Raw genomic sequence first — 21,766 nt, 5'->3', positions numbered from 1 at the left:
TGAACCCAAAATGAAGCCAGGCAAATGTGACGTCTCGGAGGTGTCTGTTGAGGACAGGGTTCCAATACACAGAGCAGGAGAAGAGTCTTTGAAGGACGTGGAGACCTCCCTTACCCAGGAACTCCAAAACACTGTGCTAGTCAAGTACAAGTAACCGCTGGAGTGAGGTTTCACTCTGTGTAGTCTAGTTACCTGGACCTTAGAGCGGAGCGGGGACATTACAGTCTTTGGTAGAGATGAGCGACTTTACCTTTTTTAGGGTCGAGTCGGGTTTCATGAAACCCAACTTTCTCAAAAGTCGAGTCGAACGAAATCGGCCGACTATAGGGAAAAGTCGGGAAAAGTCGGGAAACACGAAACCTAATGCAAGTCAATGGGGAGAAAAGTCGGCAGTGAGTGGAGGACTGTAAACACACCTGGCATGAATTTTAACCCTAGAGGCGGCAAAATCTCTCTTTCTCTTCTCTCTCTCCCTCTCCCTCTCTCTCTCTCCCACTCCAGCTATGCTCCTTCTACGCTACGCTCCGCTTCTCTCATTGGCTGAAAAAAGTCACATGCAAGCATTCGGCGAAACCCGACTTTGGCGCTTGGGTCGCCGACCGCATGGCCAACTTCACACTGTGGTCGGGTTTCATTTCATGAAACCCAACTTTGGCGAAAGTCGGCGACTTTTGAATCTGACCGACCTGTTTCGCTCAACTCTAGTCTTTGGTTTTGACTGTGAGTCAGCTCCCGCCATGGAGGATAGCGGGGAACAGGCAGTCCATAGTCTACTTTCAGCGGACTTGTACACAGGTAATCTTTCACATCGGCCTGCGCTCACGGGATGTTCTGCCTTCACAGCCGACACTGTACCTGACTGCCTGCTTCGGTTTCCCACCTTCACACTGACCCTTTTCCCTCGTGCAGCGCTTTTTAACACGGCCCCACCTACCTCAGTCACATGAAAGGGTTGGTCCCTCTCTGGAAGCCTTCCCCCTTACAACATTGGTGCCAGTCCGGGCAGTTCCGGAACCGGAGTGGGAAAGGTACCCCTGATCTTGTTCTTCGCCTTACACATTCAGTACATGAAAGATGAAAGAAAAAGAAAGGAATCCAAAGAGACCTTCGGTATATGTGACAACCCCCAGACCCTGATGGGAAAAGTGCTGAGAAGGGGAACACGCAAACAAACAACGGGAGAAGCAATATAGAAAACCTCAGCAAGATAATACTTCACTGGGTAGCCAGCACTCCAAACATCCATCTAACTTGGAATACAGCCAGCAAAGACTGCATGTACCAGAAGAGTGTAAATAGCCCCATCCCAAGATGTGATAAGACAAACCAAATTAAGGAAGAGAAAACACCTGCATAAAAGCAACGCAGCAAAGTAAAGACAAGAGCATTATCAGCAGTTGAACAGAGACAGGACAGATTATGGTCCAACATTTTTGGGGCCCCCTTGAGATTCCACCAAGGCTCCATCTCAGCCCCACCTCCACCCTTCAAACTGTCCACAGTCCCACTGCTCTTTCTTGGAAAAACTCCACTTCTCAACAATCACACATTAACTGTTCCCATCACCAGATCACATACATAGCCAGCAGCTTTTGTGTTGGCCAAAAGATTTTTTAAGCCGCCACCATGACAAGGTAGACTCTATTGGCCCTACTCAACCCTACCCTATTAAACATTTGTTAAAATATCTAATGACTATGTCGTCCTGGGCTATTCTGTGTGCACAGGACCTGTGATGAGGTCACAGGAGGTGCGGAGTCAGGGGTCACATGATCAGGGACTTCAGTGGCTGCAGGACTCTGCTCTGCTGGTTGTCATGGTGCTCGCTGGATGAGGTGAAGTTTCTGTGTGGGGTCAGGAGGGGTCTACAGGGTGGATGTAGCAGAGCTGTGTGTGTATGAGTTGTACAGAGTGGAGCCATGTGTGTAGAAGGTGTACGGAGCAGAGATATACATGTATGAGGTGTACGGTGGAGCAAAGTCGTGTGTGTATGGGGTGAGCGGAGCCGTTTGTGTACAAGGTGTATGCAGCGGAGCCATTTGTGTACAAGGTGTACGGAGCGGAGCTGTGTGTGTATGAGGTGTACGGAGGAGTGGAGCCATGTGTGTAGAAGGTGTATGGAGCAGAGATATGCATGTATGAGGTGTACGGTGGAGCGAAGCTGTGTGTGTATGGGGTGAGCGGAGCCGTTTGTGTACAAGGTGTATGCAGCAGAGCCGTTTGTGTACAAGGTGTACGGAGCGGAGCTGTGTGTGTATGGGCTGAACGGAGCAAAGCTGCGTGTGTATAAGGTGCACGGAGCAGAGCTGCGTGTGTACAAGGCGTACGGAGCAGAGCCGCGTGTGTACAGCGTGTACGGAGCAGAGCCACGTGTGTAAAAGGTGTAAGGATATGCAAATAAAGTCTGTGGAGGCTCATTTAATAGTCTCAAACATGGGACTAGCCAGATCTTCCTCCAGGGAAGGACCCAGCCAGGGAGTGGCTCCTTTCGGAAACCACCATTACCACCATATTAAGTGGCCCTTTAAGTCAATATCTAGCTCTTTACGAGTTTACAGATATGACAAGGGAAATACCAAGGCCAGGTATCCATCCACAGACAGCTGTTTCGGGGTGTTGCCCCTCATCAGTGTGGAGTAGGATTCTGGCTATGTGGGAGCGATGCCTAGTAGACCAACATCACGAAACAATCACTGACCTCAGGAAGATCTGGCTAGTCCCGTGTTTGAGACTCTTAAATGAGGCTCCACGGACTTTATTTGCATATTCGTATTTCCCAGGGAGCAATGCACCTAGGATTTCACTGGTTGAGCGCCTTTGCCGGCTGCCGCAGTGTTTTCTTTGACTGGTCTCCCTGAGGTCAGTGATTGTTTCGTGATACAAGGTATATGGAGCAGAGTGCATGTGTACAAGGTGTATCGAGCAGAGCCGTGTGTGTATAGGGGGTGCGGAGCGGAGCCATGCGTGTATAGGGGGTATCAGGTGCAGTAATAGGGACACATGCGGCAGCAGCGGCTCAGCATTGGGGTATCAGGTGCGGTTATAAGGACACATGCAGCAGCAGTGGCTCAGCATTGGGGTATCAAGTGCAGTAATAGGGAAACATACGGAAGCGGCGGCTCAGTATTGGGGTATCAGGTGTAGTAATAGGGACACATACTGCAGCAGCAGCTCAGCATTGGGGTATCAGGTGCAGTAATAGGGACACATACGGTAGCAGCAGCTCAGCACTGGGATATCAGGTGCAGTAATAGGGACACATACGGCAGCAGCAGTGGCTCAGCATTGGGGTATCAGGTGTAGTAATAGGGACACATACAGCAGCAGAGGCTCAGAATTGGGGTATCAGATGCAGTAATAGGGACACATACGGCAACTGTGGGGAAGGTGACTTGACGACAGATGTGACTGGTAGAAGAAGGGGACGGTTTGTGCAGTAGGGACAGAGATTGACAGGTTAGAAAGGTAACAGCAGGGAAAGACAGAAAAGGGAGTGCAGTACCGTGAAATGACCACAAGATGGCAGGGGAGAGTAGTACAGGACTTAACATCAGCTTAGGGCTTAGGAATCCGCTTAGTCATGGGGGGCGGGGAGATAGGAGCCCGGGTGGGAAATTCCCCTGTGAGAGAGGGGATAAATAGAAGAAGGCGGGGCTCCAGGAGAGTTTAGTCCCAGGAGGAGCTCAGAAGAAGACGGAGAAAGTGAGAAGAGCTCGGCCAGGGGGACGGACAAAGGAGAGACAGTCAGGGGGGTGGCCCTGACCTGACGGACTGCAGGACAGGCAAGGAGAAGAGGCAGCCAGGGGGGGAGACCCTGACTCGACGTACCACAAGACAGACGAGGCCCCGGGGGTACCGATTGGAAGACGACCTCGGGCAGGTGAAGCGCTGGGGGTAGATTGGTCTAGGACAGCCCCCAGTGAAAGATCCGCGAGGTGCGTTACTGTGACTGGAGCTGAAGAATAGGTACCCGGGCCTGGCGATACAGTGGTGTAAAGAAGCTGCAGTGCGTGTTTGGTGTTCGTCAGGAGGACGACAAATAAACCGGAACTGTTACAAGTGGAAGCTGTCTTCGTATCGTCTTTGCCTCGTCTGGTAAGCAGTGGTCCACCCACCAAGCCCGGCCAGCCCCTACCACACAGCAGCGGCTCAGCATTGGGGTATCAGGTGCAGTAACAGGGACACATACGGCAGCAGTGGCTCAGCATTGGGGTATCAGGTGTAGTAATATGGACATATACGGCAGCAGGGGCTCAGCATTGCGGTATCAGGTGCAGTAATAGGGACACATACGGCAGCAGTGGCTCAGTATTGGAGTATCAGGTGCAGTAATAGGGACACATACAGCAGCAGCGGCTCAGCATTGGGGTATCAGGTGCAGTAAGAAGAACACATACAGCAGCAGCGGCTCAGCATTGGGGTATCAGGTGCAGTAATAGGGACACATACAGCAACAGCAGCTCAGCATTGGGGTATCAGGTGCAGTAATAGGGATACATACGGCAGCAGCGGCTCAGCATTGGGGTAACAAGTGCAATAATAGGGACACAAACGGCAGCAGCGGCTCAGTATTGGGTATCAGGTGTAGTAATAGGGACACATACCGCAGCAGTGGCTCAGCATTGGGGTATCAGGTGCAGTAATAGGGACACATATGGCAGCAGTGGCTCAGCATTGGGGTATCAGCAGGATGAGGGGTTTGTGCAGGTTGGGGATACATGGTGATGGAGCTGAAATATGAGAATTGAAACATGTCGTTGTTGTATTCTCTGTAGCAGAGTCGTGGCTGGAGACGTTGTCATTGTCGGTCTGGGCCAGATGGAAAAGATGTGAAAAGTGAACGATTCCATCAGAAAGATCATCATCAGCAGTAAGACAGCAACTATAACTGTGCAGTAATCACTTATATGTTTTGTAGGACTGGAATTTACCACTGACCATATGGTGATAATATCTTTGGTAGTCTTTATATAGAGATTATTTTCAGTAACAGCGCAGTCGTCTCCTACATCCACCATTAGGGTGCGTCACCGAGTTGTAATCAAAGTTACCTAGTTAGGGGCTGTGATAAAACACTCCGGGATCGCCTTTGCTGGGGTCAAAGGTCACGTGCATTCAGCATGAAACTCAGGCGCAGACCTGGGATTCGGGTGTAACTGACCCTGGGTCAGGTTTATTAACGGTGAAAGCAATGCAAAAGGAAATAAAACATAAAACAAATCCTTGCCTGTCCGGCACTAACTAAACAATGGACAACCTAACTACCAACTGGCGGGCTTCTCCCGTCCAGCCAAACCACAGTTGCAGTGGGCACTGCTTCCACTCACGTGTGTCTCTCACACAGACAGGCTCTCTGTGTTCCCAGGCTGAGACACTCACACAACCACCTGGCATCCTTTTATATCCACCTCCCATTATCCATTAGTAAGCAGGTGCGATACTGACCAGACTAGGCCACATAGGAAAGGAATCTGGGCGAGATATACCTGCCCTCATCCACTATTCCCACATGATTCTCACATATCCCCCCCCTCTGCTCAGACCACTCCGGTCGAGCAATGACACCCGCCAAACAGTGCACTCGGGACAGGGCATCTGCATTTCCCATCTGTACCCCTGGGCGGTGCTCCACCGTAAAAGTGTAGGCCTGCAGGGCAAGGAACCACCGGGTCACCCGGCTATTCCGTTCCTTGTTCAAGTGCATCCACTTGAGAGGGGCATGGTCAGTGATCAGCCTGAACTTTCGGCCCACCAGGTAATATTTGAGGGCCTCTAGAGCCCACTTAATGGCGAGGCACTCTTTTTCCACGACTGCATACCTTTGCTCGTGTTTATTCAGCTTCCTGCTGAGATAGAGGACTGGGTGTTCCACTCCGTCCCTCACTTGTGAGAGTACGGCCCCGATACCGGTATCAGAGGCATCCGTTTGTACCACAAACTCACTGCGGAAGTCCGGAGTCACCAGTACAGGCTGAGAGCAAAGTGCCCGTTTTAGGCTATGGAAGGCTTCTTCAGCCGCTAAACTCCATTTAATCATGATGGAGTCTTTCCCTTTTGTAAGATCCGTCAGGGGGGTAGCGATGGCTGCAAAATTGGGTATGAACCGGCGATAATAGCCGGCGATCCCCAGGAAGGCTTGCACCTGCTTCTTGTTGACAGGTTGTGGCCAGTCCTGAACCGCCTGAATCTTATCAACCTGGGGTTTAACAACACCCCTTCCAATTACATACCCCAAATACCGGGCTTCTTCTAGCCCGATGTGACATTTCTTGGGGTTCGCGGTTAGACCTGCCTCCCACAGGTCGTCAATCACAGCTTGTACTTTCTGGAGATGAGTCTCCCAGTCCAAGCTGTAAATGACAATGTCATCCAAATAGGCCGAAGTGTACCGCCTATGTGGCCTCAGGACTCGATCCATCAGTCTCTGGAAGGTCGCCGGTGCCCCGTGCAGTCCAAACGGCATATACACATACTGAAATAAACCTTCCGGCGTAGCAAATGCTGTCTTTTCTCTGGCAGCCTCAGCCAGAGGGATCTGCCAATACCCCTTTGTTAGATCTAGGGTCGTAATATACCGGGCTTTTCCTAACCGATCTATTAACTCGTCGACCCGGGGCATAGGATAGGCATCAAATTTTGAGACCACATTCAGTTTCCTGAAGTCATTGCAGAACCGGATGGTGCCGTCCGGTTTAGGAATTAGCACAATCGGGCTGGACCACGCACTGTGCGATTCCTCAATGACTCCTAACTCTAACATTGCCTTCACTTCTCGGGAAATGGCTTCACGGCGCGCTTCCGGGATTCGGTAGGGCTTTACGTGAACTGTGACACCAGGTTCCGTTACGATGTCATGTTTCATTAGCATAGTCTGCCCGGGTTTTTCTGAGAAAAACTTTTGGTTGTGAAGTAGAAACTGCCTGACCTCAGTCTTTTGCCGCTCAGAAAGAGTCTCTGCAACCTGTACCTCCGGCATGGTATGCGAGCAGACAGGACGGGCCAGCTCCGCGGACAAGGCAGACCGATCCTTCCAGGGCTTTATCAGATTTACATGATAAATCTGTTCAGGTTTCCGTTTACCTGCCTGGTATACTTTGTAGTTTACTTCACCAACTCTTTCCTTGATCTCAAAGGGGCCCTGCCACTTTGCCAGGAACTTACTGTCCACCGTGGGGACCAGGATCAACACCCTATCTCCGGGTGCAAACGTACGGATCTTGGCGCCCCTATCATAGATTCTTTTTTGGGCTCCTTGAGCCTGTATCATGTGTTCTTTGACGATAGGCATAACAGCCGCAATACGGTCCTGCATTTGTGTGACGTGATCTATCACTGTTTTAAATGGAGTGACCTGACCCTCCCAGGTTTCTTTTGCAACGTCTAACAGTCCGCGAGGACGTCGGGCATACAATAACTCGAAAGGCGAGAATCCCGTGGAAGACTGGGGTACTTCCCTGATGGAAAAAAGCAAATACGGAAGTAAATAGTCCCAGTTCTTCCCATCCTTGTCTATCACCTTTCTCAGCATCTGCTTCAGAGTTTTATTGAACCGTTCAACCAACCCGTCTGTTTGAGGGTGATACACGGATGTGCGTAACGGTTCGATTTGTAACAATCGGCAGAGCTCCTTCATTATCCTGGACATAAAGGGGGTCCCCTGGTCGGTGAGTATCTGTTTTGGTATACCGACCCGACTAAACACATGCACCAGTTCCTTGGCAATCGTCTTGGTGGCCGTGTTACGCAAAGGGATGGCCTCCGGGTAACGAGTGGCATAATCCAAGATGACCAGGATATGTTGGTGTCCACATGCAGACCGTGGAAGGGGCCCAACTAAATCCATCCCAATCCTCTCAAACGGGACTTCAATAATAGGTAGGGGTACCAAAGGGCTACAGAACCGGAGCTTAGGTGCAGAGGCTTGGCAGTCAGGACAAGACTCACAATATACACGAATATCGTGATGCATGCCTGGCCAAACAAAACAGTGTAATATCCTTTCGGTGGTTTTCTGGACTCCCAGGTGACCTCCCATCACATGTCTGTGGGCCAGGTCCAGCACCTGCCGCCGGTAGGGTTTTGGCACGACTAATAGTTGCACCGTATCTTCCCCCTTTTTCTCTATCTGATAGAGTAAATCATTCTCCAGAACCATGTAAGGATATGCCAGCCTAGAGCCAGGTTCTACGGGTACCCCATTTATCACTTTTACATTTGTCCTAGCCTGAGAAAGGGTAGGATCCTTTATTTGCTCGCTTTGGAAGTCATCTTTCTGAACTTCTAAATCCGGCAAACGGGGAGGTGGACGGCTGTCGGCCTCCTCCTCTTCCCCGGTCTCCTCCGTATCACCCGCCATGACTGAAAACGGGAACTGCAGGTCATTTCCCGCAGACTCTTCCCCCGAGTCTTCCGGGGAGACATCTTCCAGGGGTTCGAGACCCCCACGCGCCCTGGGAGAAGAATCATGTACACTATTACCCGAGGGCATCAACTGATTCTCCCACAATTGCCAGAAGTGGGGAAAATCCCAGCCCAGGATAACATCATGCAATAACGCCGGGACGAGTCCCACTTTATGTTGCACTGACCCATAGGAAGTAGTAATGCATATGACCGTGGTGAGGTATGAACAGGTGTCTCCATGCACACACGTTACAGAAAATTTGTCTGATGGTCCAGTCGGGGCTGACACCAGACTGGCCTTCACCAGAGTCACCACACTTCCCGAGTCTAACAATGCCACCACATTTTTGCCATCAACAGTTAAATCACACAAGTGTTTTTCCACATCCTTTTGACCGGCATTCACACTCACTACCCGTGCAACCATAGACATGCGGTTTTTAGAGTCTGTGACGTCGCACTGCATGGGTTCAGTAGTGACCGGACAGTTCGCAGCAATATGTCCCATCTCTTGGCAGCGGAAACACCTAACGGGCCCCTTGCTTAGACCATAGTTCATTACTCTCGGCCTCGCAGTGCGGGCAGTCCCGTTTTCCTCCCCCACTGTCTTAGGGATTTTTCCATCTCCCCTACTCCCTGGAACAGTCTTACCGGTTCCACGTGGAGATGATGAAGAACGAGGTGGGGTAGCGTCGTCTCGGAGTCCTTCCGCCACGGAGTAACGTTCAACCAGATCCACCAGTTGATCTGCCGTCGTAGGATTTCCATGGCTTACCCACTTCCTCAGGGCTGGCGGTAGAGCTCTCAGGTACTTGTCCATGACGACTCTCTGGATTATCTCTGGCGCTGTCAACACCTCGGGTTGTAGCCACTTCTTCGTCACGTGGATCAGGTCGAACATCTGGGACCGCGGTGGTTTATCCGGCTGATAAGTCCATTGATGCACTCTCTGTGCACGGACAGCGGTTGTCACTCCCAGCCGGGCCAAGATCTCGGCTTTCAATTTGTCAAAGTCCTGCGCGGCTTCAGGCTCTAAGTCATAATAAGCCTTTTGGGCCTCACCGGAAAGAAACGGGGCAATCAGGCCGGCCCATCGTGCCTTCGGCCATTTTTCTCGCACCGCCGTCCGTTCAAACGTGGTCAGGTATGCCTCGACGTCATCTTCGGTCGTCATTTTCTGCCAGTACCGACTCACGTGAATCGCTCTTGACTCGGCTTCCAGGTTAAGCTCAGGTAAGCTTGCCAAGCGCTGCGCCACCTGCTGGAGAAGCGAACGATCGGTAACTGTCATGTCCACCAACTCCTTCAGCTGGGCCATCATCACCCGATTAGCTTCTTGCTGGACGGCGGTGGACTGTACCAGCGCTTTCACCACGTCCTCCATGCTCATGCTTGCAACGTGATGCCCGCGTTCTCCACCACAATGTGATAAGACACTCCGGGATCGCCTTTGCTGGGGTCAAAGGTCACGTGCATTCAGCATGAAACTCAGGTGCAGACCTGGGATTCGTGTGTAACTGACCCTGGGTCAGGTTTATTAACGGTGAAAGCAATGCAAAAGGAAATAAAACATAAAACAAATCCTTGCCTGTCCGGCACTAACTAAACAATGGACAACCTAACTACCAACTGGCGGGCTTCTCCCGTCCAGCCAAACCACAGTTGCAGTGGGCACTGCTTCCACTCACATGTGTCTCTCACACAGACAGGCTCTCTGTGTTCCCAGGCTGAGACACTCACACAACCACCTGGCATCCTTTTATATCCACCTCCCATTATCCATTAGTAAGCAGGTGCGATACTGACCAGACTAGGCCACATAGGAAAGGAATCTGGGCGAGATATACCTGCCCTCATCCACTATTCCCACATGATTCTCACAGGGCCCACTCAGAAGTTTCACCCCCCCTGAACCGAAACCCTAGCTAGGCCTCTGTCTCTGCCAATCCCGTCTTAGTGTTCCCTGATTGCTTTTGGATTTACCAGTGTTTAACTTGGCTTTGACTCCGACTTGATATTGCCTTTGGTCCCTGATACTTCTGCCTTTTGTCTGGTATTGACCTTTTGGCTCTCTACTAACTATGTGCTTGTTTTTTCCCTTTGTACTCCATTACGGTCTAGGTTTTGACTTGGCTTGTTTGACTATTCTGCTGCCATCTGGTGGTGGCTTCGCTGCAGCACTGCAGGTCTGCTCTTGCAGACTTGTTACTATCCTTCCACTCTATTACCATCTAGTGGAGGTTGCAGTTACCTGCATAGCTGCAGCATGACAATAACATTACACATTTTCTGCAAGGGGGAAAATAGGCAATATGTCCATCTTTTTTCACTCACATACTGCATGTTGTCAGGATTTAAAAGTCTGTAGTAACATAGAATGAGTGCAGACTTTTATCAGAAAAGTGATCAACCCCTTTAAGAATTACTTGTCAGTTGTAATCCACCTGATAAATTGGTGATCGTCAAGATTATCGGAGGGAGGTCCCCATGATAAATGACTGTTGGGGTCTTTTGGCTATACTTACACACTACAATCCCTACATACAGTACATCATATAATAATAAACTTAATTATTACTGAGCCTTGGGTAGTCAAGCATCTTTTTTAAACAATTTTTGTAGAAAATAAGAAAGAAAAGATTTACTGCATATTATTTCCTGGTAATAAATAAAATTTAGATCACAGCAAGAAGGAACGTGTTGTGAAAACTATGCTAACAATGCAGCCATAGTCTGTGATCGTCTTGTGCTTGAGCAGACTTAGACCCATTTCTGTTGGGTAGACTTTAGTCATGTGTCTCACATTATAGATTCCACCCCTAGTATAGGAAACAGAAGTGTTGGCTAATTCTTAGGTCAACATATTTAGTGGGGGGGGACTTTTTATGCTTTTTTTCAGGCATTTGGGTGTATGTGATGTTTTTCTGAGATAAAGAATTGCGCCATTACAGTATCTTAGAAAATCCAATAGGTCTTCAAACTTTATACAGTGGGTACAGAAAGTATTCAGACCCCTTTAAATTTTTCACTCTTTGTTTCATTGCAGCCATTTGGTAAATTCAAAAAAGTTCATTTTTTTCTCATTAATGTACACTCTGCACCCCATCTCGACTGAAACAAAACAGAAATGTAGAAATTTTTGAAAATTTATTGAAAAAGAAAAACTGAAATATCACATGGTTATAAGTATTCAGACCCTGTGCTCAGACACTCATATTTACAGTGCCTTGTGAGAGTATTCGGCTCCCTGGAACTTTTCAACCTTTTCCCATGTAGGGAAGGTGACCTGACGGACGAACTGACTGGTCAGATTTCAAAAGGGAAAACAGCTAGGAAAATGTAGGTGACGTGCAGTACCTTGAACTGACAATAGAGGGCAGGAAGGAGTGTGAGCATAGGACTTGACATCAGCTTAGGGCTAAGAAACCGTTGGTCATGGGGGGCGGAGTTATAGGGAACCGGGAAAGCTATAAATTTGACGGGAGGGTTCCAGAAAGTTCCAGTCCCCAGGGGGAGCTCAAGTGACGAGGAGACTGTGACAGTTGCTGCACTGTGAGGAAAACCCAACCAGGGGGACTGAGGAGAAAGGAAGTCAGGGGGGTTGTCCTGACACGAAGTACCGCAGTATAGACGAGGCTCCGGGTGTGGGACACCGTATTGAAACGACGCTTGACCAGTAACATTACTGTTGGTGTATAGGCCTAAGGCAGCCACAGTGACGGAGCTGTCAGAGCGTCACTGAGTGTAAAGGGGACGGTACGTAAATATACGTCCCTGGAGAAAGTGTGTCACCCTGTGTTCTGTAACCAGAGAACTGTGAAGGAAAGTGCGGTGTGCTGTGAGGCCGTCTGGCGGACGGCGAGAGAAATAATAAACTTGGACCTGTTACACCCGAAACTTGCCTCCAGCTTGTGTCTGTATGTTACTGCGTGGTATCCAGAGGGACCACCCCCCAGACCGGCCCACCGACCCAACACTTGGCGTAGTCGGCGGGATCAACGCCGCTAATACAATATGTTCTGCGACAAGCCTGCCTCTGAGGAGTGGGAACAGACTTGGACTGCACTGTGAATTACAAATTATCAACCTGTGGATCACAAATTGGGAGCGCTGTGGCGTACCTGCGTTGCCAGCAGAGGATCCGGGGCGTTACCAGGTCCGGAGCAAGATGGCGGTGCTGCTTCGACGCAGAGGAGCGATCCAGGTGTTTGCCATTGTCTCCAATGGACTGAGGCCCCCTTGGGGACGGCGATATGTACCAGGAGGCCGCCACTCCCACATACTGGACCCTGACAAGTGGGTGGAAAGGCCTGCCGTCGCCCCACCCAGCAGAGGGAGTGGCACAGAGGAAAAGATTGTCTGCGGCTATTTGGCGCCATTCGATTGCTGCCCACTGGATGAGATGTGACGCTGCGGTTGTAGAGGCCGCCTGGAGTGGCGGTGGTGGCGGTGGTTGAGCTCTGCCAGAAGATCTATACCTCAGAGTCACGAACAGCCAGTCCGGTCTCGGGTGGAGGAGCGGAGCCATGGCGGATCCCACGGGAGCGGGTGCCCAAGATACCAGCAGAGAGCCCCTCCGCGGAACCTCTGGGCCTGGAGGCCAGCCTCACCGGTTGGTGGAGTGAAGAGCGGAGACTGCAGGAGCAGCCGCGGGAAGATGTGACGGAGACCGCGACGCCGAGGAAGGTGAGAGTTCCCCCGGCTCTGCCAGTGGCTCCGCAAGCGGCCCCCACCACTCAGACGCAGCACGCGGCCTCCTGTAGTCCCGAAAAGCTGGCCAAGGAAGACCCCACTGTCTATGCGGAGCTGAGTGGGCCCTCCACTCCCAGCCCCGAGCCACCCCGCCCGGTGACGCCACGCCCGATGTCGCCGCTGCGGAGCCTGTTTCCAGAAGACGCTGTTGCGTCCCCCCTGCAAGTGGTGACATTCTCCCTGAAACCAGCTGTTACTCCGGTTATGACGGCTCCGGCTGAAGCTCTGGATGCAGCCCACCCTGCGGCCGTGGTTATGCCGGCATTGGAACTGGCTGTGGCCTATTTGTCAGGCCCTGTGGCCCAACATCCGGAAAACCTGTCTGCCCCTATCCGCCACCCGGCCCCAGCGGCTGCTGGGCCGCAGACATCACCAGCCACCTCTGCCCTGTTTTTGTCCCCGGCTAAGTCCCGCCCACCGGACTCCCGGGCTCACACCGGACCCTCCGTTTGGGTCGCAGAAGTGGTAAAAAAGAAGAAAGCCAGAGAACAGGAAGTATGGAACCTGCTTCATGCAAAGGGGGAGGCTGGCATGGCGGCGACACGATCTATGGGACGGCTCGTGTATACGAATATACCCAGTATATACGTTACTGCGCGGTATCTAGAGGGACCACCCCCCAGCCCGGCCCACCGACCCTACACCCACATATCATGATTCAAACATAAAGACACCAAATGTAAATTTTTGGTGAAGAATCAACAACAAGTGGAACACAATTGTGAAGTTGAACAAAATTTATTGGTTATTTTAAATTTTTGTGGAAATTCAAAAACTGAAAAGTGGGGCGTGCAATATTATTCAGCCCCTTTATTTTCAGTGCAGCAAACTCACTCCAGAAGTTCATTGTGGCTCTCTGAATGATCTAATGTTGTCCTAAATGACTAATGATGATAAATATAATCCACCTGTGTGTAATCAAGTCTCCGTATAAATGTACCTGCTCTATGATAGTCTCTGAATTCTGTTTGAAGCACAGAGAGCATCATGAAGACCAAGGAACACAGCAGGCAGGTCCGTGATACTGTTGTGGAGAAGTTTAAAGCCGGATTTGGATACAAGATGATTTCCAAAACTTTAAACATCACAAGGAGCACTGTGCAAGCGATCATATTGAAATGGAAGGAGTATCATACCACTGGAAATCTACCAAGACCCGGCCGTCCCTCTAAACTTTCATCTGAAACAAGGAAAAGACTGATCAGAGATGCAGCCAAGAGGCCCATGATCACTCCAGATGAACTGCAGAGATCTACAGCTGAGGTGGGACAGTCTGTACACTGCACAAATCTGGCCTTTATGGAAGAGTGGCAAGAAGAAAGCCATTTCTCAAAGATATCCATAAAAAGTGTTGTTTAACGTTTGCAACAAGCCACCTGGGAGACACATCAAACATGTGGAAGAAGGTGCTCTGGTCAGATGAAACCAAAATCAAACTTTTTGGCAGCAATGCCAAACGATATGTTTGGTGTAAAGGCAACACTGTTGTGAATTCACTTTCTGGCCTCCCTCTGGTTATTACTGAAGGTAGTGGAGCTGGTCAGATCGACAGAGGGGTTGCAAGTTCTCTTTCTGGGTTCCCTCTAGTGGTTACTGGAGGTAATGGAGCTGATCTGATTGACAGAGGCTTGCCAACTGATAATGATCATGACGATTGGAGATCTGGGGTTTCAGATTGGGATTTAAGACAGCGACTCCCTCTATCCCGACTGGTGATTTGCTCCCTGTTCCTCCTGAGGTCTGATTTCTCTAGCCCTGTCGCTGCATGTTCAGCTAAGTGGTTTATTTGCTATTCTGTTTGCATTTGATCTGGTTTTGTCTATCTCTTCTTGGTGCAGGTTAGCCAGCTCCGGCTGGGGCTCTGCTGAATCACCGCCCATATGTTACTGCTTGTGCCAGTTTGTTTTATCCCCTGTTAGATTGGTCTCTTTCTGCTCTGCTTTCAGAATATACCAGAGTGCTGATATAGTGGGGGGCGAAGTCGTGTGACTTCAGTGTTTTTTGCATCAGACGTGTTGGACTTTTTGCAGGGTTTTTTGCGTGATTGCAAACAGTGTCTTTCCTTTCCTGTCCTGTCTAGTCAGTGTGGGCCCCATCATTTGCTCAGTCTATTTTCCTGCCTGAGTTTGTGTTTTCATCTTGTCTCACCGACAATATATGTTTGGGGGCTATCTATTCCTTTGGGGTCTGCTCTGGGGCAGTTTAGATTTCCAGTTTCTTGCTTTAGGCTTAGTTAGCTCTCTGGCTGTGCAGAGACGTCTAGGATCATCGTAGGTACGCTCCACGGCTACTGCTATTTGTGTGGATAGGATCAGGGGTCTGCAATCCGTTTAGATACCAACCTCTCTGGTTTTCTGTAGCTAAGCCTGGACCTGCTCTCCTCCTCGGTGACCCATTCATAACACAACACTGCTCATCACCCTGAACACACCATCCCCACTGTCAAACATGGTGGTGGCAGCATCATGGTTTGGGCGTACTTTTCTTCAGCAGGGACAGGGACTGGGAAGATGGTTAAAAATGATGGGAAGATGGATGGAGACAAATACAGGACCATTCTTGAAGAAAACCTGTTGGAGTCTGCAAAAGACCTGAGACTGGGACGGAGATTTGTCTTCCAACAAGACAATGATCCCAAACATAAAGCAAAATTTACAATTGAATGGTTCACAAATAAACATATCTAGGTGTTAGGCTACTTTCACACTAGCATTTTTTTGAGCTGCGCTACATGTGCAATCCAAGCGCATACAAAAAACGCATCAAGTGTTTTGCATGCATTTGCTTATTTTATGCGCATGTGTTTTAACCAGTTTGACTCTTAAAACTCATGCTTTTTTAAACGCTGACGTGCTCATGTTCATGGGCACGCCAGCGTTCCCATAGACTGTAATGTGTTTTTTTTGCGCATTACATGCGCATTTTTTTTTGCACAGGTTGGGCGCACAAAAAATGCAACAGGGTGCGTCTGGCGCTCATAGGCGCACACTGCAAAAAAAATGCAGGCGCACAAAAACGCATACAAACGCTAGACAATGCGCACCCGTTAAACATAGGGGCGCATTGCGCATGCACATGTATGCGCACGCAGCGCAAAAAAACGCTAGTGTGAAACCAGCCTTAGAATGGCCAAGTCAAAGTCCAGACCCGAATCCAATCGAGAATCTGTGGAAAGAGCTGAAAACTGCTCTTCACAAACGATCTCCATCAAACCTCACTGAGCTCGAGCTGTTTGCCAAGGAAGAATGGGCAAGAATTTCAGTCTCTCGATGTACAAAACTGATAGAGACTTACCCCAAGCGACTTGCAGCTGTATCGCAGCAAAAGGTAGCGCAACAAAGTATTAAGTTAAAGCGGCCGAATAATATTACACGCCCCACTTTTCAGTTTTTGAATTTCCACAAAAATTTAAAATTACCAATAAATTTTGTTCAACTTCACAATTGTGTCCCACTTGTTGTTGATTCTTCACCAAAAATTTACATTTGGTATCTTTATGTTTGAAGCATGATATGTGGGAAAAGGTTGAAAAGTTCCAGGGAGTCTAATACTTTCGCAAGGCACTGTAAGTTATAATTGGACTGGCTCATCCGCCCATTATTACAGGATGTTCCCTCGTATATAAAAGATACAAAAGATTTTTTTGGATTCTTTGAGAGATTTCACATGGCAGGATGGTTTTCAACTAGTATCCATAGATGTAGCGAGTCTCTACACCAGAATACCACATGATACGGGCGTAGGCATTAGCTAACACAAGTAAAACTTCTAATATTGTTGATTTTATTTGTGAGGAGTTAGAATTTATTCTGAAACATAACGCTTTCCAGTTTATGGATAAATAGTTCCTTCAAAAAACAGGTACTGCGATGGGGACTCCAGTAGCATGTACTTTTGCGAACCTTTTTTGGTAGTTTTCGAAGAGAGATATGTTTATTCTGAGAAAAAAAGTTTTTTAAAACATATCAAATTGTACATGCATTTTGTGGATGACGTGTTCATGGTGTGGGATGGTAGGAGGGAGGATTTCCAGGGATTCATGGAGATCCTCATTCTATCCAACACCATGAACATGAAATTCACTTCTAATTTTGGAGGTTCATCCCTTGAATTTTTGGACGTTAAAATCCACATTAATCAGGGCACAATGATTATGGAAGTTTATGACAAGCCTACCTTGACGAACTCTCTTTTACATTATAATAGTGAGCATCTCTGCATGTAAAAAAATATTTACCGCTTAGTAAGTTTCTTAGACTCAAGAGGGTCAATAGTAATGTGGAAGGTTTGAAAAAACAATTGAAGGTTTAGGGAAAGGGGGTATCCCAAACAATTATTAGACACAGCCTTAGAAAGATCAGAGAATTTGGGGGTTTTAACAAATGACAGTAAGAGGAAAAATAAAAATTCCGATGATAGGAGATTTGAATTTTGCTTCAAGTATGGTCCAATGGACAGATTTGTACGACTATTAGAAAAAACTGGCATATCTTAGAACGAGTTTCAGATATATTGGAACTGGCCACCAGGGGACCATTAATTACTTGTAAGAGAAATACGAGTCTGCGACATGTACTTGTTCATAATCGCATGATAGCTGATAAAAAAGATTGGCTAGGGATAGGCACCCCTAAGGGTAATTTTAAATGCGGCCACTGTTCCTTTTATCTTCAACACATTGTAGGTCATTCTTTACAAATAGGTTCCATTAATCATGTTGTATAGGATTTCATTTCAAGCAGGACCAATTATGTGGTTTATGCTTTATTTTGCCCATGCAAGTTTTTTTTTTATTGGGAAAACTATTTGTCCTTTATTTATAAGATTTCGGGAACATATGAATTCAATACGTACAGGTAAAGGAGATCCACGACTCATTAAACATATCAGAGAACAACATGAAGGGGATTCAGGTGTCCTACGTTTTGCAGGTTTGGAAAGGGTTACTTTACCATCACAAGGGGGAGATTTTCACAAATTACTTCTGTGAAGAGAAGCCAGGTGGATAATGAATACACGGGTTTAGAAGCCACGGGCTTCAATGACAAATTAGACATGTCTGTTTTTTTGTGAATTTCTTTAGGCTGTGTGCCCACGTTGCGTTTTTTAAGCGTTTCCGCGGCGCTTTTAGACGCGCGATTCTGCCGCGGAAAAGCTTAAGAAAAGCATCCCATGTTATCTTAATGGAATCCGCACATGTTGTGTTAATGGTGTGTTTTTTTCCGCTGCAGAAATGCTTAGCAGAAAAAAACACAGCATGTTCATTAATTTTGCAAAAACGCATTGGAAAATGCATGCTAAAACGCTTAACAAAAGCGTCAAAAACGCTTACAAAAGCGCGTCATAAAACGCATGCATTTTCCCAGGAGGCGGGTGTGCGTTTCTGCTCTGGAATATTCTGCATCAAAAAAGCAACGTGGGCACATAGCCTTTGTGAATTTTTTTTTTTTTTGCAAGAAAATTTTTTTTATTTGGAAAAATTTTTTTTTCTGTAAATTTCTTTGTAGAGTTTATAAGCTTTGCTTCTTTGATGTTTTGTGTATGGATCATGCTATTTTAAATGTGAAATTGTATATAATCATTGTATTAGGTGTTTCATAGGTATTTTGGAATTGTAAGGGAGTGAGGTGGAGGAGACGGAAAAAAATGGGGGAGGACCTTATTTTCCATAGGGTATTTGTTCTGCCTCATCACTTCCCATTATTAACAGGACCCGTACAAGCGCAAGGGAGCGCGAAACGGCCATCATCCGACTTTTTCTTCCTGTCTGCCCCCCTGCTGAAGATGTTTTAAAGGGAATCTGTCACCTCATTTTTGCCCCATAAGCTGCAGCCACCGCCATCAGGGACTTATCTACAGCATTCTGTAATGCTGTAGATGAGCCCCCAATGTAACCTGAAAGATAAGAAAAACGAGTTAGATTATACTCACCCCGGGGTCCGGTCAGATGGGTGTCGTGGTCCGGTCCGACGCCTCCCATCTTCTAGTGATGACATCTTCCTCCTTACTTGTGCCGTGGCTCCTGCACAGGCGTATTTACATCGCGCAGGCGATGACTCGATCCACCAGAGTTCATCTCGCCAGTCACCTGATGCTCAGGTTTATGGCAAACGCAGCCTGATGGAAATGACAACAACATAGGCTTCGGAGGTGCCACAAATCTCCAGAGCGCCGACCTGTGGAATGAGTTGTGTACCTGCCTTACTGGGGGTAACTCCAGCTGGAAAGTCCCCGGGCCGAGAATGGCTGACACCCAATACGGCCCTATCACCCTGGAACTCCAGGCCCCAGTAGCAAACTTCAATAGGATGATTTTGGTGGACACCCACATGTACTTATTCACACACAGTCCGGTTCTGAATGTTTATTGCCACGCATACGTTTGCCACGTGAACTCTTTGAGGAACCAAAATCAGAGGTGTCCCCCTGTGTCACCACACCCACACCCCCACTATGCTCAGAGGGAACCACCATCCTCCCCTGACCCCTCCTCCTAAGAGGACTTCGACTCTCAGGGTTAGTATGTGGTGAGGGTTGAGTCCTGCCCCTACTCCCTGACAGCACCTCTGCTGCTCCCACCAGAGAAGAAGGGGTAGGTTGTAGAAGGACGGCAGAGATAGTAACTCCCGGGCAGCAGCCCTCACACGACTGATCCCAGCTGACCACTTCCCTGGACTGCCAATCTATCATCAGGTTGTGTTTTTTCAACCAAGGGAGGCCTAAAATGATGGGTGTTGGCGTTCCCCCCAAGACGTAGCACGACAGGGATTCCTCATGATGAGTCCCTATACGCAGGTGTATATCATCCATGACTTGGGTCACCCTCCCCTGGCTGAGTGGGACAGAGTCAATGGTCTGGACACCTAGGGGTCTCGCTATCATCCTACTCCTCAGACCATGGGTCTCAACAAAGTGTGCATCCACTAAATTTACTCCAGCTCCACTGTCCACCAGCATCGGTATATTGTCAGATACCCCGCCAACCACCACTTCAGCAGATAAGGTACACTGGGGGATAAAATGGAGGAAATATACACACTCTGGTCGCCTCCCTTCTCATGACCAGGGGGACATGGCTTTTTAGATCGTGTTGATACTTTGGTGCGAGCTGGACAGACACTGATAAAATGACCAGTCTGCCCAGAGAAAAAACATGCCTTTACACCATGGCGAACCACAGGCAACCCCGTCTGGGAACCAACTCCTTCCACCTACATGGGTTCGTCCGCCTGCTCAGGTGTGTCCTCCTCCCTAGCAAGGACTACAGGGGGCACATCTGTTCTCACCTAAAACCCTATGCAGGTCCTTCCCCCTGCCGACATCAGGATACCTCATCCCTATTTGTCACCTAGATAAGGCACAAGTTGGTCCAGGTAGGAACCGTCAAATCCCATTATGAATGTCTAGTTTTTTATTTTCGTTGCTGCCGCCAAAGAATGATAAAGTCTGGTGGTAATTGTTAGTCACTACAGTCTTTGTTCTATTACTGTACACCTGCTCATTGGGTCTACAGTCATATAATCATAGAATCATAGAATGTTAGACCTGGAAGGGACCTCAAGGGTCATCGGGTCCAAGCGTCAGCTCAATGCAGCACAGGATTCACTAAACCATCTCAGACAGATGTCTGTCCAACCTCTGTTTTAAGACTTCCATTGAAGGAGAACTCACTACCTCTCATGGTAGCCTGTTCCACTCATTAACCATCCTCTCTATCAAAAAGTTTTTTTTTCCAATATCTAATCTGTATTTTCTTCCTTTCAGTTTCATTCATTGCTTCTTGTGTTTCCATGTGCAAATGTGAATAAAGATGATCCCTCTATATTGTGACATCCCTTCAGATATTTGTAGACAGCTGTTGAGTCTCTTCTTAGCCTTCTTTTTTGAAAGCTAAACATCTAAAAGTTTTGAGATAGACCCAAATTTGGGTTTACACAAAGTTTGTTGCTTGAATTATTACAGTGTCAATTTGCTTTTACTATAGATTGTTAGGAAGAGTGATAACATGTATTGCAAAAATGTGCAAAGTCAACGCTTATCATGAAAATTTACTTAACCACATAAACCCCACTTCAACTGCAATTAGCCTTGATGGGAATAAGGTTTCAGGGTACTCAAGAAAGTCCAGCAAGTGCCAGAACCATCCCCTAAAGAAGATACCCTTACAGTGTTGGCTCAACCACAGTGCAGAGCTTGCTCAGGAATGGCAGCAGGCAGATGTCTGTGCATCTTCATACACAGTGAGGCAAATGAGCTGGTGTCAAGGGCAATAGAGAAGCCACTGTTCTTCCAGAAAAATATCAAGGATAGACTGGCATTCTGCAGGAAGTACAGAGATTGGACTACAGAGGTCAATAGTAAACTTATTTTCTCTGATGAAGCCCCTTTCAGACTTTTTGCGACATCTGATATAATGATTGTTGCAAAAGATGAGGTGATGAGGTGATTGCTACCATGAGTCATACCAACAGTAAAGCATCCTGGGGAAGCATTTTATCCAAATAAATAGGCTCTCTCAGAAGTTTGACTAAGCCAGGGTCACACTGCGTTCAGGTAGTCCGTTAGATGGACTGCATTACACCTCGGCATAATGCGGTGTAACGCAGTCCGT

The sequence above is a fragment of the Dendrobates tinctorius genome, unplaced genomic scaffold (genome assembly GCF_039654945.1).
Source record: "Dendrobates tinctorius isolate UK_male_01 unplaced genomic scaffold, ASM3965494v1 ptg000145l, whole genome shotgun sequence".
In the NCBI taxonomy this organism is placed as follows: Eukaryota; Metazoa; Chordata; class Amphibia; order Anura; family Dendrobatidae; genus Dendrobates; species Dendrobates tinctorius.
This window is presented reverse-complemented; position numbering follows the sequence as displayed.